The following is an 8,310-nucleotide window of genomic DNA, read 5'->3' as shown; positions in this document are numbered from 1 at the left end:
AAGATCACGTCACACATGCCTCGTGCTATGCCGTGGAAAAAAAATCAGATGCCGCGAGACCATCCCCCTTGTGATCGAATCAATATTTATGATCCAGGGATATGTACGCTGAAGAATTTTGTACGATTAAATAGAAACATGCATTCTACCTAAATTTGATTAAATTTAAAAAATAAAATTTGATTAAATTTAAATTCAGATTTAGATAAAATTCGAAAATTATAATACAGATATAGATAAAATATAGATAGTGCTGTTTTTTATCCAAATCCAAATCCAAATCCAATCCGAACTTATGGGTATAGATAATATCCGAACTCATATCCGAATATATATATTTATAATTTTATTTTGATTGATAATATGTATAAAATTATTTTGATTGTTTATATATTCTATGTTGAATTGTAATTCTATTTTTATGTTTGATTTATATAAATTTGGATTTATAAATTATGTTCTATATTGAATTGATAATTCTATTTTGGTTGATAATATGTATAAAATTATTTTAATTTTTTATTTTTTTGGATATGGGACGGATATGGATGCGTATGGGTTGGGTATGGAAAAATGAGTTAGTCATGGGTATCTCCGAATCCATTGGATATGGAGATGGTTATCTTCTTTCTAATCCGATCATGTATCGAATAGGATTTGGATATAGGGTGTTAAGTTCAGATTTAAATATTGATAGTACAATATCTGACCCAAATCCTATCCATTACCATCCCTATAGCTAAATTTTTTTCCCCACCTTCGCTAATGCGCCTCCCTCCCAATCCTTTTTTTTTTCTAACTTCTAATTGTCTGTCAACTATTGCATTCAAACACTAATATATTTCATGGGGATCTTGCTTACATCCCCATAGCCTTCATTTTTTATTGAAAAATTTAACATTGATTTTTCTCTTTTTTGCAAGCAATTTTGGATTATTCAATGCACACCAAAGAAAAGACTTGAAAATATACAAATAGATATAATATATAAAATAACTTGACTTAAAATATTAAATAAATGTTAAAATATCAAAAATATGTACAAAATAAAAGTAAAAAATATAAGTTAATCAAGAAATATTTAATTGATAGATTTGATAACATCTAGCATTGAATATATTAAGAGTTACTTGTTTACTTGTTTGTAAATATATGTTATTAAATGTGTCTTATTTTTTATTAACTTGTAATAAGAGCATAATACGGTACTCCTATTTTCTTCATCAACTATGTGGAGAGGTCTATAATGACCTTAATTAATTCAAATAAATAAGATTCTTAATGTACTCATACTTTATGTTTGCATATGCTTATGCAAAGTGAATATCAAAAATACGAGATTCACTTATCAAGAGGGATGGTGTTCCTAATGTTCCATGAACTTTTTAAGTGCAAAGGATTTTGGATAAATATGATCAATTCTTATCAAGAGTAAAAAGATTCTATAAAGATTGTAGTCTTTTAACTAGTAGCCCCATATCTCTTTTTAGATAATGACAATCCTTTAACATCCCACCACTTGATATTTTTAGTAGAAAAAAATTAAAAATAAAAGTGCTATTTTTAGGACAAATCTGGTTCTAAATGTATACCTTCATTCTTTTTAACACTTTAATAGTTAGAATAAGAAGTCACTTTTAACAAGTTCTCAGGTAAGAAATAATTGATATTTATTTGTTTGTTTATTTATACTATTTAATTATAAAATTTATAATTTTGAATATTTTCTTAAAAATCAAAAAAATCATTTGTTTCTATTATTAGAGGCCAGTCATGGAAGGATCACCTCTTGGACATAATCTGTACCTTAGATGTTGCACGAGATTGTATTTCACATGATTTAGGTCAACAACATAAATCAATGAAATATTCTTCCAGTATTTTTATTATTTTGTAATTTTAGAGTTGATTTACAAATTGCTTATTAGAAACACAAATAATCTAGTAGACAGAAGCCATACATAGCTATGGCAAGGTCTTAGTTATAGTTGAATATAAATATGCAATGTACACCATCTCTTGTCTTGCCTTTGGCCAAGTACCAACTATGTAGTTTGATACCTTAGAGAACACAATACCTCTATATTCAAGTTGTTTTGAATATTCTCATATTGCAATATGCAAAAATAATGCTATATATTATAGAGTAGTGTTGTTTATCAAGTGCCAAAGCACAAACAACGTCGATAGCCTGGTCATTATTAGTGTAGACCACCAATTGTGTTTTTGCAAGCAAGGAATATACTACATTCTCACTCACTAATTATGAGGATAATTGATGACATAGCGAGGATAATACCATTTACACCACATCTCACAGATGTAGTTGGTGGTCACCAATTGTTAATTTTATTATTTTATTTTTAAATTTTATGCTAATTTATATTCATATAATTTAATAACTTATTGTGATAGCCCAGCCAGCCAAACGAAAAAAAAAAGAGGGAAGGAAAACAGAGGAGAAGAACTCCCGAAGAGAGTCTTCTTCCTCCGTTCACCGGCTCCTAATCAGAGTCGGAAACAAGTTCCCTCCGGTCCTATTTAAGGAGGAGATCCCTCCTCTCTCCTTTCCACCGAAAATCCTAAGCTCAAACGGCGGCAATCGTCGGAAATTCCTCATGGAGACCCGTCCCTGTGCCGTCCAATTTCTCGTCGGAAAAGCCTCGCCGGCATCGGAGGTAAGCTTCCTCCCCTTCCTCTCTCCTCCCCCTTCCTTCCCGTGCCGATGTGCACGCTCGCCGGCGACCGGAGTCGCCGGATTTTGTTGCGAAAAAATCTTCCTTTTTTTGCCGTTTTTCCGTCGCCGGTGGTCACCGCCGATCACCGGTTTGGCCTCCTTTTGCTGCCGGATCGTCTCCCCTCCTGCTGACGGCCGCCTCACGCTGGCCGCGCTGTCGGCCGGCCAACCAATGAGGGGACCTCAAGGTCCCCTGTTTCAGCCCAAAAGAAACCCACGGGAAAGAAGAAAAGAAGAAGAAGGAGGAGGAAAAGAAAAAGAAAAAGAAAAGAAGAAGAAGGAAAAGAAAAGAAAAAGAAAAGAAAAAGAAGAAAAAGAAAAGAAAAAGGAAAAAGAAAAGGAAAAAAAAAGAAAGAAGAAAAATAAAATAATAATAATATAATAATATAATAAATAGGATTTTCTCTCCACTCTCTTCCGTGAAAAAAAAGGAGAAAGAAAAGAAGAAGAAAAAAATAAAAATAAAATAATAAATAATAATATAAATAATAAAATATGAGAAAGAGAGTTTCTCTCTCTACTTTCTCTCTCTAGAATCTTCTCTTTAGATTATTTCTCTCTCCTAAGATTTTTAGAATTTTGAGAAGAATGATGATGAATTTAAATGATCCTCGTGATGGATTTTTGATCCGTGATCGTCGGACGGTACACCGACATCCACTTTGATCAGATCAAGTATTTTTAGATTTTATTTCTCATGATCTTATTGAATTATCCACATGATAATCTTAGCATGATTTGATCTGATCGATCGAATTTGTTGAATCATATCGTCTGAAGAGTTCAAGATGAGTTTTCTCTCTCTAAAATTTTCTCTCTCTAGAATTTTCTCTCTCTAAAATATTCTCTCTCTTGATTGATTCTCTCTCTAAAAAGGTTAGTGAATGAAAAAAAATTTTTTAATAATCTTGATCTGATTCTAATGAAGAATCATGATCCATGATTGTCTGACAGCGTACTGGCACCCATCTTAATCAGACCATGAATCTTTAGATTTGATCATCCATGATTTCGATCTAGCCATGACTTGATTTGATCACGTTGATTTCACCAATCGAGATACTGGATCAATCGTAATGTTGGATTGTGTCACCTGATCAATTCAAATTGTACCTCATGAATTCTCTCTCCTCTGATTTTCTCTCTCCACTTGATTTTATGAAATCGATGAAGAAACTTCGGTCCTATCATTTCGAATCCGATTTAATCTGATAGTCAAACTTTGGATCGTTTAGGTCCTAATTAGATTTTTGATTAGATGAAATTAGATGATCGGACCCAATCTAAATCGTTGAAATATGGTATTCGTATTCTTTCTAATTATTGGAATTGATTCTGTATAGGATTGTGAATGTTTGATCATGGGATATCGCAATATGATCTATGAACAGAATTTTTGAAAGAAAATTTATAGAATTATGTAGATTTATTGGAATGCATTCGACGTAAGTAATGTTTCATTTTTTCTAGATTTATCGATAAATTATAATGTATTTTTTTGACATGATTTGTGAAACGATGCATGAATTGGATGAATGGTATTTTGTTATGAAAATATCTTATTTGAAATGTTATGATGAAGCATGATTGAACATATTGATTTCATGATGCATTATATTGATTGATTTCAATACTACATGATTATATATTTTATTATCGAAATTAGAATATGAAACATGATTTATGAAGAATTATGATATAAGAAACAATAAGAATTGACAACCTGACTATGTAAAGGACCCTGCTAACGGGGGCATGTACGTTGGCAATTGATTGTCCTGAGGGTTTATATCGCCAGCGAGACCAGCGACATGTCGCCAGAGAGACCAGTGACAAACCGCCAGCGAGACCAGCGGTTCCAAAGGACATGGCTGCCAGATGATTCGCAGTCTACCGCAAGCAGATACGCGGTATTATGACCCTGCCACAGGGAAAATATGGTCATAGCTCATGGTTGATGAAAAAAATTTAAGAACGAAAGAAATTGAAATCTCGAAAGAAACTTGATTTTTCGAAAAAGAAATGAATTTGGCATGAATTATGTTGCATAATTAAAATTGATTTCGAATTGATGAACTCTATATGCTTATTTTTCTATAAATGATTATTTACTTAAATGCCTGATGAAATCTGTTAAGAAGTGATCATTGCTTACTGGACTGTTTAGCTCATTACCTCCTATTTTACTGTTTTTACAGATGTTGAAGAATTAAGATGATACAAGATATGAATGGAAGAGTGATCAGAAGCAGAATCTTCATACTTTTATTTTAGGTTGAAAGGCTTATTGAATTTGATGCAAAGCCTTTGAATCGTTGTTGAATTTATTGAGATATTAAAGAAAAAATTTAGGTCATTATATTTTAAATTTAAATTGTTGACTAATTATTCCGCTGTTGTTTTAGGATAGTATGATAAGATGCCTTGCATGCTTATGGGAAGAGTTTTCTATGAGTATGCGGCGGTTGCCATGACCCTCGATTCAAAATCTCGGATCGGGGGTATGATAATTAAAGTGATATCAGAGCATAAGTGGATGAATTATGAAACATAGAATCAGATTTAGAATGGATGTAAGTGGATAGACACCAGAGACATTATAGTGTAGATCTTTGATGATTATAGTGGGAGAAATATTTATAAATTTTGATTAAACATTGTGATTATATATGAAAGGATCACAAAAGATTATAACATATAGAATTTGAAATATGATAGATGATCTATAGATCATGATATGATTAGTTAGATCTTGATCGAAAGTAATCACAAAAGGATTGACATAAAGTTTTATTGTGTATTATGGTTATTAATTTGATCATTGGTTATTCAAGTGAATCGTAAGTTCAAATTTGATGTGAAAATAATACTATGATATTACTTCTAGTTGAGAAGTTGACTATTATTGGCAAGATAAAGATTTGACGATAAAATGTTGCTCCAGAATGGGCTAAGAAAATTTTTTTTTATGATGCTTGATTGGAATATTTATCAAAAGTGAACTTGGTATGTGGATCATATATAAAGTGGCATATTAGGATGAAGGCATATTTGGAGATATTGCAAAGAAGCCTATTTTTTATTGATGAAATTGATTTTGAGGTTGTAGAATATTCATCGCACTAGAATCTTTAATCATCATCCTTAGATCTAGATAATAGATCTTATTATGTCTTTTGGAGACTACATGATGTGTATGAAATTTTAATTTAAAGATTTCGTATCTAAGTTGATCAAGAGATTTTCTGATATTATTGTTGAGGTTGTTAATGAAAGATTGATATCTTTAGATTAAGATAAAAAATATGATTTATATTTATTTCAGATTAAGGGATCCATGTGAATTTACAATTTAGAATTTTTGGATTTAGAAATTGATATGAAGTTCTTTTACTTTTATTAACGAGGTCTCTAATTGAATCTACTATTAAATGGAGATTTGATTTTTTTGAAGCTTGTATGATTGTTATGAAAGGATATTTGATAGATATTGAAGATTTTGATGATAGAAATTTTAGAAAAAAAAATAATGATTTGAAGTTCTTATATATTAAGATTATGTCCAAATTTGGTGGAGCATCGAAAGATTTTTTTTCTTCATTAATTTGACTTATAAGAATTTTTGGTTTGAAAATTATCGAATTGAATTGATATGTGAATTGAGATTTGATTCATATTGATTATAGTAAATCTATATGATGGTTTAAATATGATATTGGACTCAAGGGTTAATCAAGATTATTGTACACCAGTAAATGTATGAATGAGAATCGAAAGTTAATCTTTGACTTCAATTGAAATTTAAAATTTTAGATCTTTTCTATTGATAAGATAAAGAAATAATTTGATCAAACTTTTTTTTGATGAACCTAAAAAACTTTGATTGTTAGATCAGAGTGCATAGCGGAAGCATGGTAATCTAGATTATTTTGAGTAAGTCAGGAATGTTGACCTTTTGAGTTAAAGAATTATGATAGATGATATGGTTTGATACGAGAAATTTATTGATATTAGAAAGAATAATATTTTAAAATTTTGAATTATTTTAGATATCCTAATGTAATTTTTTTAAAGTAGTGCTTCCACCTACTATGCTACAAAATATATATATATATATATATATATATATATATATATATATATATATATATATATTTAGCATCCTGATTTGAGGATGAGTGGACCCTTAATTTTTGATTTTAAATTTAGAATATTTAGGGATAAATTTTTTCTATCTTAGAATTAAAATTTATAATTCTCTATTTATTAGGAAGAATTTGAGATTGTTTATCGAATAACGATTTCGATCTTAGATTATTATACCCAAATATTTATCTCCAGGGTATAATAAAATTTGAAGTTAGAACTTTTTTGATCATTATTATTTCTCAGACTAAATGAAAAAGATTGAGGTTATCTATTAATATTGACGATTGTTCTACAAAAGATGGATTGGAGTTATTTATAATTTAATTTGATAATGAATTGATTAATTAAGAGTTGTTAATGTTTAGATAAAGAAAATTGATATACTTACTTAGAATAGAGACATTGATTTTGATTATAAGAAAAATATAATTTTGATTTAGATCAATTTTTGAGTTATTGATTTTTATTATGGAATGACTTAATGATAAAATTTGCTTCAAGAATTAGAATATTTAAGAGTTTGAGGGTTTGAGTAAGAAAATTTCAATGACTAGAAATAGTGATATTGATTCAATCAACAATGATGATATTGATCTTTATGAAATGACTTAATGATGAAGTTGTATCGAGAATTAAAATATCAAAAGTTCGAGTATGGGATTGAAATGATAAATCTTCAACCTTTGAAAGTATGAATAAGAGAAAATATTTTTGAATTTTGATTGATTGGGATGTCATCATATGATTCATAGAAGTATATTTTCCTATCTTATGATGGGTTGAAATTAAGAGTGGTTAATATTTTAAAATAAATAAATAAATAAATAAATGATGATGAATGAAGTTCTTATGCAAGAATAGAAACATTGACCTTTTTCAATTTACAAGAGATAGATTTGATTTTAATTTGAGTCATGAGATATTGAACATTAATTTTTACAGGAAATGAGATCATAATTTTGAAATCTTGAAATATTGAAAATCTTTGAGATGTTGATCTTGATGAATAAGAAAATAAATGGTTTCGTTTCAGATCAATATTAATGTATTGATTTTTTTTCCTTATGAAATGATTTAAGAATGAATTTGTATTAAGAATTAGAATTTTGAAATATTTGAGGATGAGATTCAAGTAAGAAAATATGAAGACTCAGGCAAGAAAAATTTTGAGGACGAATTTTCTTTTAGAGGGAAAGAATGTGATAGCCCAGCCAGCCAAACGAAAAAAAAAAGAGGGAAGGAAAACAGAGGAGAAGAACTCCCGAAGGGAGTCTTCTTCCTCCATTCACCGGCTCCTAATCAGAGTCGGAAACAAGTTTCCTCCGGCCCTATTTAAGGAGGAGATCCCTCCTCTCTCCTTTCCATCGAAAATCCTAAGCTCAAACGACGGCAATCGTCAAAAATTCCTCATGGAGACTGTTGCC

The sequence above is a fragment of the Elaeis guineensis genome, chromosome 8, assembly GCF_000442705.2.
Source record: "Elaeis guineensis isolate ETL-2024a chromosome 8, EG11, whole genome shotgun sequence".
Taxonomy (NCBI): Eukaryota; Viridiplantae; Streptophyta; class Magnoliopsida; order Arecales; family Arecaceae; genus Elaeis; species Elaeis guineensis.
Note: the sequence above shows the minus strand (reverse complement) of the source record.